Raw genomic sequence first — 22,367 nt, 5'->3', positions numbered from 1 at the left:
GAAGGTGGGGGAAACTCCAGGTCAGAAAGATGGCTTGTTATGTCCCATCGCCTCTGGCTAGTGGTGGCCTCAAGGACATCTGTGTTGCCCCTTTCAGGCTTCTGGCAACTGTGAACATTGAGACAGATGCCCAAGAGAAATAATGGGGTTGTTGAGATTTGGCAAGTAGGGCTCAGGCATATGGTGGGCTAGGATAGTAACGAAAATGGAAGCTTATTTTTGGTCATATGCTTGTGGGTTTTGTCATTTGGTATACTTTTCAGTCCTAGATATACTTTACAACCCTGTCTACATGGTGCACTAAGAAAAGTATATCCCCAAAGGGTAGAGATGTCACAGTACCCATCACAGTGACACTGAAAGTGGCAGTTTTCCCAGAGTCACAGTTCTTGTCTTATCAAAGAATAGTTACTTCAGCAGAACACCTGTAAATTTAAGAGAAAGGCTCCCCGTAGCTGTGAGGCACACTGGCAAGACAGCTCCAAGTGGATAATGTCTTTGGATAAGGTTGGTCTCTGAGGAAAGGGTGGGTGCAGACACAGGTAAGAGACATCCCTGAAAATAAGAGTTTGTCTTGTGTGATTGTTGTTAATGTACTATGTTATTTCTCATTTCTTTTGCTGTCCCTTGGTTATCTCATATTGTTACTGTATCTTACTTGTTATCTGAAACATTGTATATATTTTTATTTGTTTATTTGAAGTAGGAAAGGGAAGGGGGGAAAACAAGATGAGGGGAGAGGGTGTGGGGAGGGAAATGGGGACAAAACATGAGAAGGGGTATCAATGAGTGTGAAATAATGCTCCTACCTGACCAGTATAACTGTAACCCCTCTATTAATTACAATAAAAAAGCCTACAGGTTCTCCCAACTAGATAAATAAAAAAAAATAGATCCATTCCTTTGTAACAAAAAAAAAGAGAGAGAGAGAGAGATAGGCCTGAAAGGAAAACATAGATGGGAGGGAGTAGGATGGAGCTCAGGGGAAGACCTAGCTGACAGATTGTCAAAGCATAGTCCAGTGGCTCCTGACAGTGGCCTGCTGTAATCAAGTTGTCTAGAAGGGTTGTCATTGCCATTATCAACACCCTCCCCAGGAAGTAAGCCTTTGGCATGCATTGACAATCTAAAGATATCAGAGTGGAACTCAAGACAGAGATCCCAGGCTTTCTGCCATGGGGAAGTTTTGCTATAGGGTAAATAATAATGGAAAAATAAAACAACCGTGAACATAATTGTGCCTTTAGTTGATATACTAGTGATATAAATAATGATTTCTTGAAGCAATCAGTATTCAGTGCAATTTTTAGACTCTTCATGTCTGGCCCAGATATCTTGTTGCCTAAAACCTCAAGGAAGACTGTCTGAGGAGAAAAGGTTGAACAATGCAATCCTCTAGTTGCCATCCTTTGCAAATAAGACTGCAGACAAGCATCTGACATTTGCCAACTTCCTACATAAAAAATCATTACCTAAATTTCTAGTAGCTGGGAAATAAATAAGATTTTTTTATAGGTTCAGGTGGATAAGGTAGTCCAATCCAGCTTGGCTTTGTTCTGAGACGAGATAACACACCCACCTAGGAGCTGTAAGAGTGTAAATACGTGCTAAGTGTGGCATGGAAAGCTTGTTAGACCCAGTTCTGGGCTTCACGGAGAGGTGTGAGGGGAAAGAAATTTCCTTGGTACACAACTGTCGAACCTTTTAACACACTGTGTCTCTGCGGATGAAATACTGTCATCTTGTTCAATGCAAACCCTCTCGACGTTGTTTAATATTCCATTTTATTCAGAGAAAATGATCTGCAGCAATTTTAAAGAGAACTATTTCTAGAAGCGGTCAGCTTAGGAAAAATTAACCATTAAAGGCTGCTGAAGCTCTTATTAAGGAGACAAAGTGTTACCAGAGGAAGACAAGACATGTTCTTAGAAGAAGAACTCTTGGGACAGGCTGGGGGGAAAAAGTAACCTAAACCCTTTTCTGATTGGTAAAAGACCATTGTGGATTTCCAGGCTGTGGGTCAATCTCTCTGCAATAGCACTGGGGACTCCTGAAGCATTTAAGGAAGTTCTATATGCACTCATTTGCATAAAATGAGGAGAAAGAATTGACAAGAGTAAGGGCAGAAGTTTGGCCTAGTGGTAGAATGTTTGCCTAGCATGTGTGAAACCCTGAGTTCGATTCCTTGGTACCACATACACAGAACAAGCTAGAAGTGGTGATGTGGCTCAGGTGGTAGAGTGCTAGCCTTGAGTAAAGCCCAAGGACAGTGCTCAGGCCCTGAGTTTAAGCCCCAGAACTGGTGAGGAAGAGGGGGAGGAGAGGGGAAAGAAGGGACATTGAAGATTCAAAAGCCTGTAGGAGAGTGGATTTTTTTCTATTATTTTATTATTTTTATGATCTTTTAGTAGTTGTACAAAATTGCTTCCATCCAATGCATCGATTTTGACTAACGTGCATGGTCCCACTTCCCATGGCTCTTCCCCATCTGTCCTGTGCCCCTTCAATCCCCTCCACTTTTAGTTGGCTTTTCACACATGTGATGTTGGGTGCTATGGCTGCATTCTCCATCTCCTTCTTCTCAGTCTTCCAGCTGTTCATTGATGGTATGTTTAGCAATTCAAAGCACTTTTTTGGGGTGGGCAAGTATTCTACCACGAGACCATGCTCCCAATCCCTCCAAGCCAAAAAGTGATACCAAAACGTGAGCTCAATGGCTGAACTCAATGCAGCTCAGGCTCTAACACCTGGTCACCTGGCTAGGTGGGAGCTTTCCAACAGGAGGAGAGTGACTTGGCTCACAGCAAGTGACAGCAAATCTCTGGTACGAGGAAGGAATTGAAAGAGATACTCCGATGTCTCATGATTTACAGGAAACTGCCTGGGCTTCTCCTGTGACTTGGTGTGGAGGCAGAGGTGGGGGCATGTTCAATATCAGGACCACTCCAATCTCAGGTGATAAATTTCAGAACCAAAGCCAAGAGTATAAACAATGGAATAGACATAAAAAATCAGAAGGGGACACAAGCTGAGTGGGAAAAATGGGTGGCTTTGTTCTGATGACAATGACAAGCATAATAAATAGAAGACAGAGATGGACATTGTTCTTTGTTCAAGTAAAACAGGGTACACATCTCTTCCCTGGAGGCCTTTTGACTTTTTCACGCTTAAAGCTCTAGATCTCCTTCCTCAGCCAGAGCTAGATGCCATGTTTGGTTGGTTGACAGGCTGAGACCCATCAATTTCAATATCCCTAGATTATGGAAAAATCGTTTAGAAGCTTCTGACTGATGGGCTATTCTTTTTCTCTTTCATCATCACAGCATGCCAACTATGTGCTTGCTATAATTAACCAACTTCACATTAATAGCAAAACTTCAGTGATGTATATCGGCCTTCCAACTCACTAAAATAGAGGGGGTTGGGGAAAAGGCTATTTTATTTTCTGGCTTAACACGTAATACCCCAGGGAAATCAGAGGCTAAGAAATTTCCAGCAATGAAATTAAAAAACTAGTCCCTCAATAGATTAAATCAAATAATAGGGAACAAGAGTGGCTATAAGTTAACTGTAGGGGACATTTTAGTGCCATTTCTGAATTAGCAATACTGGCACATAGGCCTTCAATAAATGGTGAGAGAAGGAGAGAGAGGGAGAGAGCATGTGTGAGACAGAGGGAGTGAGAGAGGGAGAGAGAGAGGGAGAGAGGGATCCAAGGAAAAGCGAATGGCTGACTCAAGTTGTTTCAGATTTTTGAGAAAGGCAGTGGCAATGAAAAGAAAGATTAATATACATTTATATTATTTAAGAATATAAGAAGTATCCAATTGCTTCTAGACTTTTCTGACACATCAGTAAAGAGACTGACATGTAACTAATAGGGCTCCTATAAATGTTGTTACAATTGAAGGGCTTTCTCAGCATTGCCTTCAGTTAGGATAATAAGCAACAAAAATTTAAATTGGAATAAAAAAAGCTTATTGGGGTAAATAAAGATAGATCTCACCAGGAAAAGTATTTTGCTGAAATCATACTTCTCATTCTTAATTTCTTTCTATGCATAAATATATCATTTTTAAAAACCCACAGGGCTGGGGCTGGGAGTGTGGCTTAGTGGTAGAGTGCTTGTCTAGCATGCACAAAGACCCGGGTTTGATTCCTCGGTACCCCACATACGTAGTAAAAAGCTGGAAGTGGTGCTGAGGCTCAAGTGGTAGAGCTCTAGCCTTGAGAAAGTCCAAGGACAGTGCTCAGGCCCTGAGCTCAAGCCCAGGACTGGCAAAAAAAAATTAAAAAATCCACAGGGCTGAGCACAGATGGCTCATACCTGTAATCAGGAGGCTGAGATCTGAGGATTGAGGTTTCAATACAGCCTAGGTAGGAATAGTCTGAGAGACTCTTTTCTCCAATTAACTATCAAAAGCCAGAAGTGGAACAGTGACTCAAGTGGTAAAGTGCCAGCCTTGAGCAAAAGAGCTCAGAGACAGCGCCCAGGGCCCAAGTTTGACAGAAAAATAAAAACAAAACTCCACAGGATATTTGGGGGTGGGATTTTTACTATAATATGTGTAAATAAGAATTTTTTGCACATAGGTATAGCTTTGGAATTTCAAGGACCAGTATTTTGGGGGCATAGTAAGTCTGAAGATCCTGTTCCGGTCTCTTTTTTCTTTTTATTTCTTAATTTTTTATTAAAGAATTTTTTAACATTGATTTTTACATCATATTTCAAATGCTATGTTCAACAAGCAAGTAGTCAAGAAGGGAATCTCTATATACAATCACTGGCACATAGATTTTAGAACATAATTAAAATTAAGTTTAGGGTTTGTATATCATAGATACATATTAATATATGTACTAAAACATTATGTATATAGAGTATATAGTCCATCAAAGAGCTTTTGAGTATTCTGGGTGTAAACTAGGATTTTGTGGATCTATAATAAAAAATAAATGAAATAATGTGTACATGAATTGCCCAAATGCTACTTAGGCTCAAAGGAAACTTTATTGCTAGAGAGATACTCCAAAAAGTTTTTAACAATAAGGTAACATTTTACTAGGGAATTTCTACTAAATGGCATCTTCTAGGCAGATGGATATATACAACAATAGGAGATGAATGTGATTCCAGTAGTAGTACACAGGTAAAATACCGAATAATTAAATCTATTAAAAATCATAAAATTGAAGGAGGGTAAAGGCAATATGAAAGAGTAATGCTTCTGTACAATTAATACATGCAAATAAAATGTGTTGTGGGGTTAATTTGGCTGGCACATATATATATATACACACATATATACATATATGTATTTAGATCTATAGATAGATAGATAGATAGATAGATAGATAGATAGATAGATCGACCATGGAAGAAGTTGAGAGTAATAATGGCTGAATCAAGAAGAATTTTAGTACCAAATGATGACAGGTAGAAGAAAAGCCCATAAGGACAGAAAAGAGAGGCATTCTTTCCTCTTAGGAGCTTTCTTTATGTTTTCCTTCCCTTTCTTTTAACAAAACAATGTACATTATATATGGGGTAGAACTCACAAAAAGGATACAAACAAATAGAAAAATAATAAACATTTAAATCTTACAATGTCTCTGTTATGTTCTAATCCACCTTTCTAAATGGAGAAATTCAGGTTAGAGAGGGCAAATGCATTCCAGGAATGCTGATCTCTTTTTTTTCTAAAAAGACCATGTAATGTTTGCAGTTACAAACTTAAATATTTATGGCAACCTGGTAGAGTAATAGAAGTGAGATCAGAGTTAGCTATATAACAGTATGACTGAGAGGGGTTATGATAAAGTTGAGCATGCTCAGCCTTTCTGTTGGTGTTGTGAAGCACAGTTCTGAATCCACTGTTCCTTGTCAGTGTGCCTTGTGCCATCTGATCTTTTCACCTTGGATTCTTCCCTGTAAAAGGGGCATCTGGGATGACTGTACTCACAGTGTAGTGACTTAATGTATGCAACCCCCCCCCTTAGAATGGTTTTGTCATATAGTAAACATATAAATACTGAGGGTTTTATTTGTATGTGTGCTGGTCCTGGGGCTTGAAATCAGGTTCTGGGCACTTTCATGGAGCTTTATTGCTCCAAGCTAGTACTCTACTTGAGCCATAGCTCTACTTTCTATTTTTTGGTGGTTAATTGGGGATACGAATCTCATGGACTTCTCTGTTCAGGCTGGCTTCAAAGTATAATCCTCAGATCTTAGCCTCCTGAGTAGCTAGACTTAGCATGATCCAGCAGCACTTGGCTTGATGATTATTTCTCTCTCTCTTTTTTTGCCAATCCTGGGGTTTGAATTCAGGGCCTGGGCACTGTCGTTGGGCTTTCTCAAGGCTAGAGCTCTAACACTAAGCCACAGCACCATTTCTGGCTTTTTCTGTGTATGTGGTACGAAAGAATTGAATCCAGGGCTTCATGCTTGCTAGGCAAGTCCTCTACCACTAAGCCATACTCCTAGCCCTTCGATGATTATTTTTGAAGCAGCCAATTGTTTTCATCTAGGAAGGGGTATTATACGATCATATACTATTTTAAGATAAGGTAGAAATACAATTTTTCATGTTATGTTTCTTGATTATATATTTGAACTAATTGTAAAAAGTATTTTAAAACACCATTAAGGCTATTTTACTAGGAATGCATTCACCTTCAAGCTTATAAGGACTTAAAGTTGCTTCCACATAAAAAGATTCCCGAAAATAAAAATAAAATGAAACAAAAAAAGATTCCTGACACAACCATTTTTGCAAAAATGCTTTCTAATGCATAACATGTGACTTAGCAAACTCATTCTTGTGTCTAGCCCTAGCAGAAATGCTTGCTTGTGTATTATCACTGGACTGTGTACAAATGTTCACCAGTAATAACCAACAACTAAATAATAAAGAAATGCTCATCAATAATAGTGGAATTCATATATAAGTTAGGATGTATTCATATGAGAATAATAGACAATGAACACAGTGAAATTACTCACAGCATTATAGAAGAGTCTCATAAATATTGAGCCAATGAAACTAAACACAAAATAATGCCCACTTTACAATTCCACTTAAGATAAAATGCAAAATCAAGTGAAACCGATGTTTTAGTGTAGTGCTGCTGTAGTGTTAGAAGTGAAAAGGATCATTACCAGAAATCAAGAGAGAAGGAAGACAAGGCAGGTACTGTAGGATGCCTTTTCTGATGTCCAGTCCAGAAATCCTTTTGCACATGTCCATTCTACATCCTTGGCGACTGTCATCTCCTCCAGACGGTCACATCATGTGACTATCACCGCAGTCCTCAAGGTGGTGCTCATCTTTATGGCACGCTGGTTCTTATTAGAAAACAGTTTGTTTTCCAGAATCCTCCCCCCTCCCCCACAAGCCTGGACCAGCAGTCACACACTTATATCTCTATGGCCCAAACTGAGGCTTAGTTGTAAGAGAGCCTCTACTGGTGAGAGGAGCCAAGGAAGAGGACAGTGGTGAAATATTTTGTCGATCCATCATCTACCAATCAGAACAAAGAAGGCAAGCATCTGGTTACTAGACATCATCATAGTTTCCTCATTCTGGAGCCCAAAGACCCTGTAGAGTGTATTATGGGTGAAACTTACCAGGTCAACTTTAAGGTATACTAAGTGATTGCTGGCGCACTCACTAATAAATCAGATTCATCCAAAGTGATGAGTGAGAGCAAAGGCTGGGCTTGAAAGTGCTCCAGCATGATGGGATCCTCTGTCATGAGTTATGAAAGCTTTCCTTTAGTAAATAAACAATCAAATGTAATATCTTTTTTACCAATAGATGCACTTAAGTATCAATTTTGTGCATAACAAAGCAGGCCTTTACTTGATTTGAGCACAGACTGTCCCTTCTCTAAAGTCCTATCTGGTCCAGACATTTTACATGAAAACCCAGTAAATCAGCGACAAGAGGAATCATAACCAGAAATGTTATGACATGGTGGGGTTGGGGCACTGTATAAGGGGCTCTAGTGACCACAGAGAAATAGCAGCAAATGGTAAATCCTAGTAGTACATTTGGGAGCAATAATTAAGGTTGTTGAGCTATAAAAATCAAGTGAAAATAATCCTCTCCATCAGGCCTAGACTGTTCACCAAGATGAAGTTTTATTGCTGAAGCTATTCCATAACGAATGGATTTTTCTTTTCATTCAGTTGCTCTTCCCTCAGATGCTTTGATTTGAAGCCTTGGTTACCCTGCCTAGTTGTTTTAGCATTGTGTTCACATGAGTTTGTCCCTAGCTGATTACACCGTTATAGAATATGCGTTTTCTTGCTCTCTCTCTCTTACTCTTTTCTATTTTCCTTCCATTTTTCTTCTCCTCTCCTCTCCCTTCCCCTCCTCTTCTCCCTTCTGTCCCTGTGAATGAACTGTATAGTGTTACACATTCATTAACTGCTCAATAAATACTTGGCTCTTGACAGATGGTCTGTCCTGGCTGGTGGAATGGATGAATGGATTCATTTGTCATGCTCTCAGAATGTTTGCACTCTAGAAGATGAAGATGGCAGAAGCAGACCACTGCAGAACTGACATAGCCCATCATTAGTCTCTGGACTCTTAGGTCTACTGAGGCCTGACACACATGAACATTTAGCTTTACATCCTGCTTCTGACTCTCTGAAGGTGTGGTACTATAGACAAGTTCCTTATGAAATTTGAATCCTTCTGATCAATCAAGCTAATTCAATGGCAAAAGGAAATTTTACAATGGTGCACAGTCCTGTCCGTTACACAGTCCAGTAATAAATTCAAAGGCAGCCCTAGGAGCTGGCTGAAGAATGTGTTTTTTTGACTGTCAGGTTTTTCATTGTGGTTCTCTCTCTCTCTCTCTCTCTCTCTCTCTCTCTCTCTCTCTCTCTCTCTATCTCTCTCTCTCTGTCTGTCTGTCTGTCTGTCTCTCTCTCTCTCTCTCTCTCTCTCTCTCTATATATATATATATATATATATATATAATGCTGTTTTTAACCATATAATTTAGTGGCAAGAATTACATTTGCAATGTGGATGAATCATCACCATAATATTTTCCTAAAACTGCCAGTGCCCTAATCAGAATATTTGAATGAAATAATGAAAACTTACCTACTATAGGTAAATATTTTATGTAATTGGTTAGACAGTATCTATTTTTTTGGATGGCTTATTTCACTTGTATAATTTATCTGTAATTGTAGTATGTATCCAAACTATCCATTTATTGGCTGAATGATGTTCCAATGGACAGATAAATCACAAATTGTATATTCATTCATCTGTTGGATACTCCAGCCACTTCTACTTTTCGGCAATTGTGAAAACATCACTATAAATATGAATTATATCTGAATATTTGAGTCTCTCTTTTGCCTATGTATGTAGAAATTTGGGGATCATATCCAGGTTTGTAAAACTAGCTTCCTCTTTTGTGATATGGAAACAATTATATTTAGTGCATGTATCTATGAAGATTAAAAGATAATACTCTTGAAGGTCTTTGTAAGCAGTGATTGCAGCTGGCTTGAGTAGCAAACAGGATGCTTTACAGGCAAGCAACCACAATTCCCTGTCAAGTGTCAAGTACATCTCGCTTTCCCATTACAAAAGAAACCTCAGTTGTAGATTTATAAGTCTTGAATTTATCCAGAGCAATTTTTGAACCTATTTCTATTTTCAGCCTATATTGCCTTCAGGGGCAACATGTTTCATTGCTTTACTACTTGCTTTGTCGAGGAGTAATTTGTTGTATTTGTCCTAAAACTACCCCCCTTCCAGCTTCTGAGACAGCTTTCTGGTTCTACCTCAATAGCCCCTGAGACTTGCACTACCAGGATCTGTTCACATTTCTGAATTTGAGTGAATGGGAACACTTGTACCAGCTCCAGGCTTTCTTCTGTACGTACTTCCTTTGCATATCTTCACTGACAAGCTTAGGGCCATTTAACTTTATTAATGCATCAGAAGAAATCACTTGTTCGCAGCCTTTGCATTTGTACAGTGTAGGAGGACAACACTGAGCTGCAGTGTGGCTTGCTTGGGGGCTGGCTAGGTGCCGTCACCACCTTGCAGGACTCTGTTGTACAACTTGTCACCCATTGTAGATGATCTAAACCCAGGCTTCAACAAAAGGATAAACTTCCTCTGCTCCTTTTGGAGTTACTTGGATCACAAGCCAAAAATTCATGAATGCAAAACTCTGCTGGTTTAGACTTCAGTTAATACATTTTTCTTGCCCTCTTTATTTCTTTTACCAGCAGAGGTATAATTAGGGACATTTGAATTTCTATATATAGAATGATAGAATTCTGACTCAGATTCTTCCTTGGGCTCCAGCGATTGAGTTAAGCATGTTAACCCAAACTCTGAGACACACTATTGTGACGTGATCCACCGATGCCAATGCTGTAGCTTCCTCCTATGTAGTCACGGCCCAATTATCTGCACAAATTCAGGAATGCGGCGGTGCAGATAATTCAAAGCAGCAAACAAATCAAATGCCATTTCTGCTTGGCTTGAGAATACATTATGCAAATTTGGGGTAGCAAATTTACTTTCCTTATTACATTTTGCTCTGATTCATATTAAAAAATTGTTTGCATTCTCCATGACTCTGTGTGTGTGTGTACATATATATGGTGGAGAGTAGGACTAGAAATGGTACCCCAGGAATTCAAGAGAACTACAAAATCTTGACACTGAAAGGAGCCTTTGAAATCATAGTGCAAATTCCTACTCCTTCTTCTTTTTCAATGGGCCAACCCTGGGATTTAAACATAGAACCTGGGTCCTGTCCCTAAGCTCTTCTGCTCAAAGCTATCAATCATAGCTCCATATCTGGCTTTTTTGGTGGCTGCTTAAAGAGTTTCAATTACATTCCTGCCCTGGTTAACATGGAACTGTAAACCTCCGATCTCAGCCTCCTAACTAGCTAGGATTGCAGGTGTGAGCCATCATGCCCTGCTCCTTCTTCATTTTTTGAGAAGCAAGCAAAGCCCAGAAAGATCATGTGAACTAAGTGGGGTCCCAGAGTAAACTAGTGGCAGAATTGGGCCCAGATCCAGGTCTCAGATTCCTTCGCTCATTCCAAGAGGAGAAACGCACGGTTAATTAGAAGCCTGACAGAGTGGCTTGCCCTGGGTCAGGACAGTCTTGCCAATGCCTTCAAAGAGGATCAGACTGGAAATGGAAAGACTTGGAAAAATCATATTAAGTGAAGTAAGCCAGAACCAAAGGAAAACAGGCTCAATGGTTTCCCTCATTTGTAATAATTAGTACACATCTTGGACTCTCTTAGCAGAGGATTACAATAGCTCAAAACCATACAGGATGAGGATAAATGAAAGGATTTCTAGAATATGGAAACAAGAGCTTTAGCTTGTGTGATTGTTGTTCTTAATGTACTATGTTATTTCTCTTCTCTTTTTTTTTGTCCTTTGGTTAATCTCATATTGTTACTGTAGCTGACTTTGTTACCTGGTATATTGTATATCCGTTTATTTGTTTATTTGAAATAGGAAAGGGAAGAGGGGAAAACAAGATGATTGGGAGGAGGTGAGGGAGGGAAATGGGGACAAAAACATGAGAAGGGGTATCAATGTGTGAGAAGTAATGCACCTACTATCTGGCGAATGTAACTGTAACCCCTCTATACATTACCCCAACAATAAGAAAATAAAAAAGTAGAATAGCAAACACGTGCAATGATGTAAAGAAAGGAGCTCTTATATGCTATTGATGGGAATGTAAACAAACATAGCCATGATTTAAGAGAGAGAGAGAGAAAGGGGGGGCATCAGAGGCTCCACCTCCCTGTAGGCTCGCACTCAGGTTTCTCCAGTGCACAGAGAAAGGGGGGGGATCAGAGGCTCCACCTCCCTGTAGGCTGACATTCAGGTTTCTCCAGTGCAGCCTGGCAGCCCTGGTGGGCTCTCAGGTTTCTAGGGATTTGAGTTACTTGGCTTCCACTAAGAGTTCTCAAGGAAGAGAATTCAAGTTCCATGTTAAGATGGGAGGTCACCTGATTTTATTCTATAAGTGGCTGGGAGGTCACAAACCCCAAGATAAGTGACTCTGTACCTTGGGTGCGGTGACAGGAGTAAGCACTATGCTTCAAATCAGGATACCAGCAATATAGACCGACTTCTAGGTCACCGGGAGTCTGGATCCTGGTGGGGTTACTTGCCCTTGAAGTAACAGCTAAAAAGTGGATTTACTTGACCTTGAAATAACAGCTAAAAAGCAGATAGGAAGCATCTAAGTAAGCCTCCACTTCTGGCTCCCCTCCCAAGAAGCGCAGCAGTGAGATGGGAGAAAAGTCAAGAGCAGCCAGCCAGTTTTCATCAGCTCTGGTGCCACTGGAGAGCTGGGCAGCTGGAGAGGACAGTGATGACATGTTCTGAATCGACTTCCTGGCTGGCCTGCGGCAGAACAGAAGGTCATTAGCAGGCAATGACATCCTTCTCCGTCTTGCCTCCATCTCTCTCAGTATATGTTAAGTGCACAGGGAGGTTTCATTTAATAGTTCCACACATAAAAATAATGTACTTTGTTCATATTTACTCTTCTTTTTTTTTGCCAGTCCTGGGCTTGGACTCAGGGCCTGACCACTGTCCTTGGACAGCCTTGAGGCTAGCACTCTACCGCTTGAGCCTTAGCAACACTTCCAGCTTTTTTCTATGTATATGGTACCGAGGAATCAAACCCGGGTATTTGTGCATGCTAGGCAAGCACTCTACCACTTTCTGGCTCATATTTACTCTTCTTTTTAACCTTCTTTCCTCTATACTTTTTTTTCCAGTCCTGGGGTTTGAACTCTGGGCCTGGGTGCTGTCTGAACTTTTTTGTTCAAAGCTAATTCTCTACCACTTCAAAGCTAATTCTCTACCACTTGAGCCACACCCCACTTCTGGCTTTTTCTGAGTACTTTATTGGAGATAAAGTACCAGGCTGGTTTTGAATCTTGATTCTCACATGTCAGCCTTCTGAGAAAGCAGGATCACAGGTGTGATCCACTGGCACCTGGCACCCTCTATCCTACCGAAACAAAATTTTAGCAGGTTTCATTATTCTAATTTTTATGTGTGTATGTACTCTGATCATACTTATCCGCCATTTACTCTCTTTCACTCTTCCCTCCCACTGGTTCCCATCCTCGAAGGTCCCCGTCCTTTGCTTGAAACTTACATCATTTTTTAGCCTAGAGTCTACATATGATAACCTATATTTTTATTTCAGTATAGCTATTTCACTTAACGTAATGATGTTCTCTTCTATTTTCCTGAAAATGACAAATTCTGTTATCCTTTATGGCTGAATAAGATTCCATTGTGTAGATATATACGACATTAAAAAATTATCTTTGATGGGTATCTGGGCTCATTCCATAACTTATGAATAGTACCACAATCAACATGGAGTACAGATAGTCTATTGCCTGATTCCTTTGGTTTGTGTAGTTATGAGTGATATAGCTTTCTCACATGTTAATTCTTTTTTTTTAAATTTTTTGAGGAACCTCCATATTGATTTCCATACTAACTATACTAATTTATGTTACCTTCTACAGGGTATAATGGTTTCTTTTCCTTACATCTTTGTCAGCATTTGTTGTTTGTTTTCTTGTGGTTGCCACTCTGCTAGAGATGAGATGGAATTTCAGTGTAGGTTTGATTTGAAAGGTAATGGCTTTGTTGTTGTTATTGCTTTCTGGTCCTGGGGCTTGAACTTGGTCCCTGAGCACTATTCTTTACCTTTTTTACCAAGGCCAACACTCTACCACTTGAACTAGAACTCCATTTCCAACTTCTTCCCCAGCCCCCCCACTGGTTAATTAGAGATAAGAGTCTTCACAAATGGTCTTTCGTGTGCTGGCTTCTAACCTCCATCCTCAGATCTCAGACTCTTGAATAATTAGGATTATGGTATGGGCCACAGGGTAGCAAGAGCATTTTATTACACCAAGGGCAAGTGGAGAAAGTGTAGGAGAAACTTGAAGCCACTTATCTTCATTCTTTTCCAGGTCTTGTGGTTCCTCCCCCAAGTCATGGGAGGAAGACTAGATGGCTAATGACAAGACAAAGTGCCCCGAGCTCAATCTCAGTGCTTGGAAGAGTGAATTGAATACCATCCAGATCATGTCTGGCACTCAAATAGAGGAGCTCTGTTTCCTACTCACAGAAGACACTGACTAAGTTGGGACCTACCTAGGATGATTTGCAGAGTACTACTAAGAATTTGAAATGCAAATTCTTGAGCCTTTTGAGAACATTGAAACTGAAATCTTGAAGACAGGTAAAATGGTCTGTGTTTTAATTCCAGTATGCACTACTTTAACTTCAAGAACCACTGGCTTACCAGAGAGCCAGAAAGCTTTTTGTGGAAAGGACCAGATCAGAAATATTCTAAAGTTTGAGAGCCATGTGATCACAATATTATTCAACTCTACCATGACAGAATGAAAGCAATAGTAGAAAATATGTGGGGGAATGGTTAAAGCTCTGTTGTAACAAAACTTTTCTTAAAGGTAATACATTTTATTTAAACTACAAGTTAATAGGCATAACATATACATGTATATCTGCAATCCATTTATTTACCAATGAGTATTATGTACTCAGTACTTTTTCAGTATTTTAAAATAGTTTTTAAGATAAAATATCATTATTTTCACTTAATTCATTTATGAAGTCTTATTTGTTTTTACTTTAGGATGATTCCTCTCTAGTCTGAAATACTTGATTTTATAAAGACACATAGGTAAGCTATTTTTCTCTTCACAATATCATATTGTATTGTATTATTGTATTGCATCAGATAGTTTCTCCTTCATGACAAAGAAGTGATTTAAAGCCCTTAACTATAATCAATTATTATTGTTTTAATGGTGTTGAGGTTTAAACCCAGGTCCTTACACATGTTAGAGTGAATGCTTTACCAATGAGCTAAAATCCCAGACCTGTTATTGTTCTGCATTATGCTTTCTGTGGTTTGACCAATGACATGGCTGAGCTTGCCAGGGTTTGATCATGTATCTGTGGTCCAATTAACTGTTACACTTATTGGCTTTGTTGGCCTTATTTATGTGGCTAGAAGTTGGCACATTATTAGCAGTGATGAGGTTGTGTTTCTGTCATGTGGACAAGCTTGTAAGGATGGTAGGTAAACAAGAGAACTCCCAAGAGGTGTGAAAGACTTGGAAAATCCTTGTTCATGACCTGCATATGGAGAAGCTATCTCCTCCATAGCTGTTGGCATTGCAATTTACCAATCCAGCCTAGATTCAAGTTGCAGAGAGCTCGGCTTCTCTTGATGAAAGGAACTGCAAGGACATGTGGAAAAGTGATATGGATTCAGGGAGAGAAGTCATTGTAGCCGTTTGCACAAAATGGCTACCATGATGACATTTGTGCTGTTTAAGGTTTTTTGACTTTTGGAGAAAGTTCTAAGGAAAGCCGTGTCAATTATGAAGCTAATATAGACTCCTGCTTGATACTTTGGGCTTTGTTTTTAAAATCCCATCTGCAAAATCTGGGCAAGAAGGTCTTATTGAATTCTAGTTAATATACCCAATGTAGTGAAAAAAAAAAAGAGAAAAATACTTTTTTTTTTTGCCGGTTGGGCTTGAGCTCAGGGCCTGAGCACTGTTCTTGGATTTTTCTCAAGGCTAGCCCTCTACCACTTGAGCCTTAGCACCTCTTCTGCCTTTATTTCCTATGTATGTGGTTCCAAGGTATTGAACCTAGGTCTTTGTGCATGCTAGGCAAGCACTCTACCACTAGGCCAAACTCTCAGGCCGAGAAAAATAATTTTTTAAAAGTCTCATTTGACAATTTGTGGAGCTAGAATTACTTTGAAACCATTATCTACCCCCTTCATCTGTCTGTCGTTCCTCATCTTTCTCTCTCTTCCCTCTTTCCAATTTAATATAAATAAAGTAAAATTCATGAGTTTGACAACTGGTTAATTGGATAACCTCAGTACATTTTCTGTAGTTTGCCTTTCCTGGAATGTTATATAAATAGAAAAACAGTCTATGTCCTTGGTTTCTTCCACTTAATTTATTTAAAATTCATTCGTGTTGTGACATATATCAGAACCTTGTTCCCTTTTATTACTGAGTAGTTAATTCTGTTAATGCTCTTAATTTACTCTTTAGGAACTTAACCTAAACCAAGTTTATATATGGATCCTCCTTACACAAACATTATTTTTTTCTACTTCAAAGTTTATGGTGTTAGCATAAGAGCAGAATAAAGAACAAGCTTATGCAAAAAAAAAAAACCACCAAATTAACATACTTTTTTTTCAAGTGGTTTCTTTCTTTCAAAGTTTTCAGTGAGTATCTTTTAAAGCTAGGGTAGTTTGAAAGATTACCTAATCATCTAAACTTATCATTACTTTTAAATAAATGGAGTCACACCACAATTTAAGATTAAACTGACATTTGTATTTACACCATATTCTTATGATTGTACAGACTCTGTTCAGAGTAGGCACACCAGTGGATACATATGATTATTGCCTTTCTCAGGCTTTTCCCCTGGTGCTAATGATTGCCTTGTGTTTTTTGGTTCCTATTTTCTTTGTAAATATCTAATCTTTTTTTTCCATCAACCACTCAATCCAATTTCCCTACTGATATACTTATCAGTTTTTTTTGCTTTTTCCCTTTTTTCATTCCATCTTCTTGTCCCAATTTAGCTCTCTGAGCAACATAAACTTTAGCATCATTCTAAGAATTATTTGTATGTTCTTGTATGTTGGGTTCTCAATTTAGGGCTCATTTGCTATTATTTTTATCCTTTTTCTGAGAAACATTCTCTAATAGCTTCTTGAAATTATTTTATTTTATTTTATTTTGTGGGTTGTGTGGTTTGAACTCTGAGCCTGGGCACTGTGCATGAGCTCTTCAGCTCAAAGCAACCACTCTACCCCTGGAGCCATAGACCAAATTCAGGTTTTCTGATGATTAATTGGAGTCTCCCAGAATTTAGTGCCTGGGCTGACTTTGAACTACAATCCTCAGAACTCAACCTGCTGAGTAGCTAGGATTACACGTGTGAGCCACAGTGCCAGGCTTGAATATTCTAAAAAGAATATTTTTAGATCTTTTCACATGTGCATATACCTCTGTTTTACCTTCCCAGTTGATAGTTTGGCTGGTATAAGTGAGAAATTTTTTTCAGAATTCTGAGACATTTTCTTTTTTTTTTTTTTTTTTTTTTTGCCTGTCCTGGGCTTGAGCTCAGGGCCTGAGCACTGTCCTTGGACTTTCTCAAGGCTAGAACTCTACCACTTGAGCCTCAGCACCACTTCCAGCTTTTTCTATATATGTGGTACCAAGGAATCGAACCCGGGTCTTCATGCTTGCTAGACTAGGCCAAGTTCCTGGCCCATGAGACATTTTCTTATTGTCTTTTAATTTCCAATGCTACTCTTAAGAAATACAATAACATTTGGATCAAAAGACCATTATTATCTTTTGTACATATCTTTAAAACATCTCTAAAATATTATATACAGTCTTTCTTCCTGGAGTATTGAAATTTGACAGTGATATCCTTTATTGTGGGACTTTTTTTTATTATTAGAGACATGGCCTATACATTTCTTGCATTATTTCTTTGATGATTTTCTGGGATATCTCACAGAAGAATTCTACAACATACTTTCTTTGAGTAGATAGAATGGGCCATGGAAATAGGCTTGTTTTGTGTCTAGCAGCTGGGCATGTGCCATGGAGTGAAAATCTCTATGGTCATTTAACACAGAATTTTTTCAATTTTATTGTTGGGATAATGTATAGAGGGGTTACAGTTACATTGTCAGGTAGTATGTGCATTACTTCTCACACATGGATACCCCTTCTCATGTTTTTGTCCCCTTTTTCCTCCGCTCACCCCCTCCCAATCATCTTGTTTTTTTCCCCTTCCCTTTCCTGTTTCAAATAAATAAATAAATGTATATACAGTATACCAGGTAACAAAGTCAGATATAGCAACAGTATGAGATTAACCATAAGGGCAATAAAAGAGAAGATAAATAACATAGTACATTAAGAACAACAATCATACAAGATAAAGCTCTTGTTTCCATATCCTAGAGTTCATTTCATTTATTTTCATCCTATATGACCTTACGTTTTGAGCGATTGTAATCCTCTGCTAGGAGAGTCCTAGAATTTGTTTTTAGTTCGGTTATCTATTACTTGCCTTCCACTGGGCTGGTGTCCTTGGTGCTGAAAACTATGATGCTTTAATTTCATATTAGTTCAGGTTATGTGAGGACTGATCTCTTATTGCTTGGGATGGTAGAGCATGCCTCTGGAGGGTTCTTGTTTTCCTTATATAGACTTTTGGTCATTTCACCACTTTTACTCCCTTCTGTAATCTGTGTTTTATTTGTGTTATTGAGTGTCTTAAACATTATTAACCAACAAAGCAGCCTTCTGCTTCACTCTGCTACATTATTTAAATTCCTTCTTCCATTTCTATATATTTCAATTTTTCCCTAATTTCATAAATTACAGGATCCATATTTTGTTTCTCATTACACTTGCTTGATGTAGTTTCTGTGTCAAAAGATGATGGGAAAATTTATTCTGTCTGCCTTCTCAAAGTTGGAAATCTTTGAGTGCATGTTTAAACTTGGATAGTCTCAAATTGCCTTCTATAAACTGTGCACCAACTTATATGTAACAGTGTTAAAATAAAAGTGCCCCTTCTCTATATTAACATATTTAGCTGTTAAATGTCAATCTTAATGAAAAATGAAGATGGTACAATTTTATCTACGTCTTGTAAAGGACACTAAGACTTCATTCAGTCTAAATTTAGCCATTCAGTAAACGCATCTCCTTGCATACAATAATTTGTAGATAAATGATCATAAGACCCTCTTTGGAAACTATCTTGAAGGGCTCACCTTTTTGACAATAGCTGTAGCCTTGTATATCTGTGTGAAAAACTGTGCATGAGAGGGTTTTTTTCATGTACAATAAAGACCTCAGGGAAAGTGGAATTTTAAGAACACTGGATCCTGTGCCATTTTCCCATACTTTACTTTTATAGAATTGCCTCCCAGGAGGCAGTCAGAGGTGATGGAGCAGAGTCAGGAGACATATTGTACATTATGCTTTCTTCTCAGATTCCTGACTCCTTAGCTTTCAGATTTACACAGTATGTGTCCTCTAAGCTGTTCAAGGTGCTATATAATCTCTTTGACAGTGAACATTTCACAAACATCACAACATCCTAACTGTCAGATACAATGCGAAAGGCGGAAAAATGGTACAGAAGTTAATCCAAATGACTAGGCAATAGTCACTGAGGACTGTGGAAGGAGATGGTTATAAGAGAAAGATCTGAGCTGGGTGCCAGTGGATCAGACCTGTAATCCTAGCTATTCGGGAGGTTGAGATCTGAAAATGGTTGTTCAAAACCAGCCTGGGTAGAAAAGTTTGTAAGACTCTTAACTCCATGTAACCAAAAAAAGTTGGAGGTAGAATTGTGGCTGGAGTGGTTGAGCTTGAAGCCTAGAGCATGAAGGAAAGAAGGAAAGAGGGAAGGAAGATCTGATTTGAAAGTTATCTCTTAAATTTTGAGAAATATGTGATCATTGGACTTTCCACTTAAAGACCAGTTCTCTTGCTATTTAGAATAACACTAATGAAAGGTACAGAAGGGAAATTGTCCACGTCTTAAGAGCCTAATTACCCTAGTTGTAAAAGTACTTGGCTAGTGTTTGTGAGTGGCCTGCTTCTTTCCCTTATATTGATAATGCAATGGCATCTTTTCTACCTAACTTGTAATTGTGGCTAGCTTATTATTTATAGCATGTTTTATTTAATTAATTATCTTAGTTTAGTTTTGAATCAATGACTATTTCTTCTAAGATTTAAATGTGTCCTGAATGTTCTAAAGGGTTTAAAGACCAAAAAAAAGTGATGACTATTTTCGTTTTAGGTTGATTAATGGTTCTGAATGTACTTTACCTTCAAGTGAAAAAACAAAAACAAAAACATGCTTTTCTCCTTGACTTCAGATGAGCACACATTAACCACAGATTTTTCTAGATGGAGCAGTGACAGGAATAACTGCATTGCATTTCTGTTTCTAAGCCTAATTTTTAGGTTCCCTAGTGAATGCCTCATGCCTATGGACCTCCAATGCCATAATGCATTTCTACCTTTTTTTGTGGGTCCTGGGGCTGGAACTCTGGACCTGGGCACTGTCCCTGAGCTCTTCAGCTTAAGGCTACCGCCCTACCCCTGGAGCCACTGCCTCACTTCCTGTATTTCTACCTTTTTAAAGAGACACCCAGCAATTTTCACCAATAAAGTTTTTGTTTTCTCTTGACAAGTGAACAATCTACTGACAGACTAAAGCCACAACAGCTTCTATCAATCAAACACTTTGGAGGATGAGCAATGACAATGAATCCACTGCATTGAATAATGATTGTACTTGGAATTATTCAGAAATCTGGTGTTTTCAAAATAAATCCGTTTTTAAAAAGTAAATTAGGTTTGAGATGCTGTGGATTGTGGGTTTGTGTGGAGGCAGCTCCCAATTCACTTACTGCTGCACTGGGAACAACTGCTGCGGAAGCACACAGAAAAATATGCTTATTTCTCTGGAGAGAGGCAAGATGAAGAGGAAGCAACTCAAATATGTGCTAACTTCTCCTCTACTCCTCATTCCTACATTATCAATGCCAGATTTTATGTGTGACTCTCCCCTACCCTGTATTGACTGGTAACCATTAGAGAAAAATGTGTTATATAGGACTCTAACACTCTACATCTGCTTTTCATCTTAGATTTAAATTACCTAAAGCTTTCAAGCAACTTACTTAAATTCTGATGGCATCCGAGCTCATAATTAAATTAATGAATTCAGTTTGTTTGGAAGTCATTCAATTAATGATCTACAATAGTAAGATGTATGTTAGGCAAGCACTCTACCACTAGTCCATAATCCCAGCCTTGTTTAAGTTATTCATTTAGTGTGTCTTGAAGATAATTCTGTGTTCATATATACACAATGGCTTCATTCTTTTTTCTTTATTGTATATAGAGAGATCATAATTCATTTAGCTATTTGCCTACTGACAAATATTTAGGATGGGTAAAACTATCTTAAGCATTTTTTTCATGAAAAGACATCAATCAAAATGCCATTAAGTAGGCTTTAGAATGTTTCAAAAGAAGGTATGCTAAAGAGAAGATTCAATAGCATTTATTTCCCAATCAGTCAATCAAACAGCATGTGCCCCCAAAGTCCATGGAGAGAGGGGGTGAATCATAAAAGCATTGCACAGTTCAAACGAGGTAACTGAGAAGAGTTTTAAAAAGTTAAATGTTAAGGAATCTTCATGAAAAGCATTGCTTAGAGAAGTACAGGTGGGGTTTGTGGGATGGAATCATACCCCTGAAACTAACTACAAGAGAGCTGTATTCAACCTTAGGCCAAACGACCAAAGAGAAAGAATGGATGTTGCAACTTAAAGCAAGTAACTTTATAGGAAGAGGTATCAGGTTCACCATGATCAGGCACCTTAACCTCATTCTCTTCCTGCCTGTTTACTCCTGCCTCTGTACTTCCTATTGGCCCACTCCCACTGAGCACCATGAAAGCAATGTGGTCCACAGAGCTGTGCCTTCAAGACCACTAGCTGGGGGGAAAGAGATGGAGAGAGAATCTAGAACAATCCCTGTAGAATCTCAAGTACAAGGAGAAGTTAGGAATTATCAAAATTTTTACATCTCAAACATTACTGAGAGATGAGGTTTTTAAAATTTAGAATTTCATTATGAGTTCCTACTGATGAAGAATTAAATATTTTTCGAGAATCAGGCACTGAAAATCTAAGATATTCTGCAATGTGTCTGACCAGCACTTAAACAAACATAACAAAAGCTAGGACCTTTAAATCTGGGTTTTAATTCTTCTCTACTAAGTTTCAGATTCAGATTTTAATTATGTCTGAACATCATTTCTATGTCAAAGCCATCATTTCTAGGTCTCATTCTTGGCTCTGTAAATCTTGTCCTCAGCTCCAGCCTCCCTCAAGAGCTTTCTTTTTTCCCCATCCCTGAATTTTTCTAGTTCTCTTGCCTTGTTCTGTCAGCTCTTGTTTTATATTTCTTTCTCAATTAGGTTTTTAAATCCTTGACAAAGATGTACTTTCTGTGATATTATGCGTATTCTGTATATTTCTATGTTATGGAGAAATAGAAACTTTTCTCCCCAAACATTTATTGTTTGAAACTCAGCCCAGTTCATATGACCTGAGTTATGAGCAATATATTCAAAATTGTAGCATATCCCTTCACTATGTTATATTATAAAT

General features: G+C 38.5%; 1 long non-coding RNA gene across 1 annotated transcript in view; it reads left to right on the top strand.

Moving 5' to 3' along the window:
- The first annotated feature begins 419 nt into the window (after nucleotides 1–419).
- The window catches only part of LOC150063594 (uncharacterized), a 43,274-nt gene continuing 21,326 nt past the window's right edge, over nucleotides 420–22,367 (top strand). The window contains exon 1 of the long non-coding RNA XR_016535444.1: nucleotides 420–507. This is a non-coding gene — a long non-coding RNA (uncharacterized LOC150063594). The remainder of the gene's footprint in view (nucleotides 508–22,367) is intronic.

This window comes from Megascapheus bottae, chromosome 5 (genome assembly GCF_031878675.1).
Source record: "Megascapheus bottae isolate mThoBot1 chromosome 5, mThoBot2.hap1, whole genome shotgun sequence".
Lineage (NCBI taxonomy): Eukaryota > Metazoa > Chordata > Mammalia > Rodentia > Geomyidae > Megascapheus > Megascapheus bottae.
The sequence above is the reverse complement of the archived record's forward strand: the minus strand, read 5'-3'. Positions and strand labels throughout refer to the sequence as shown.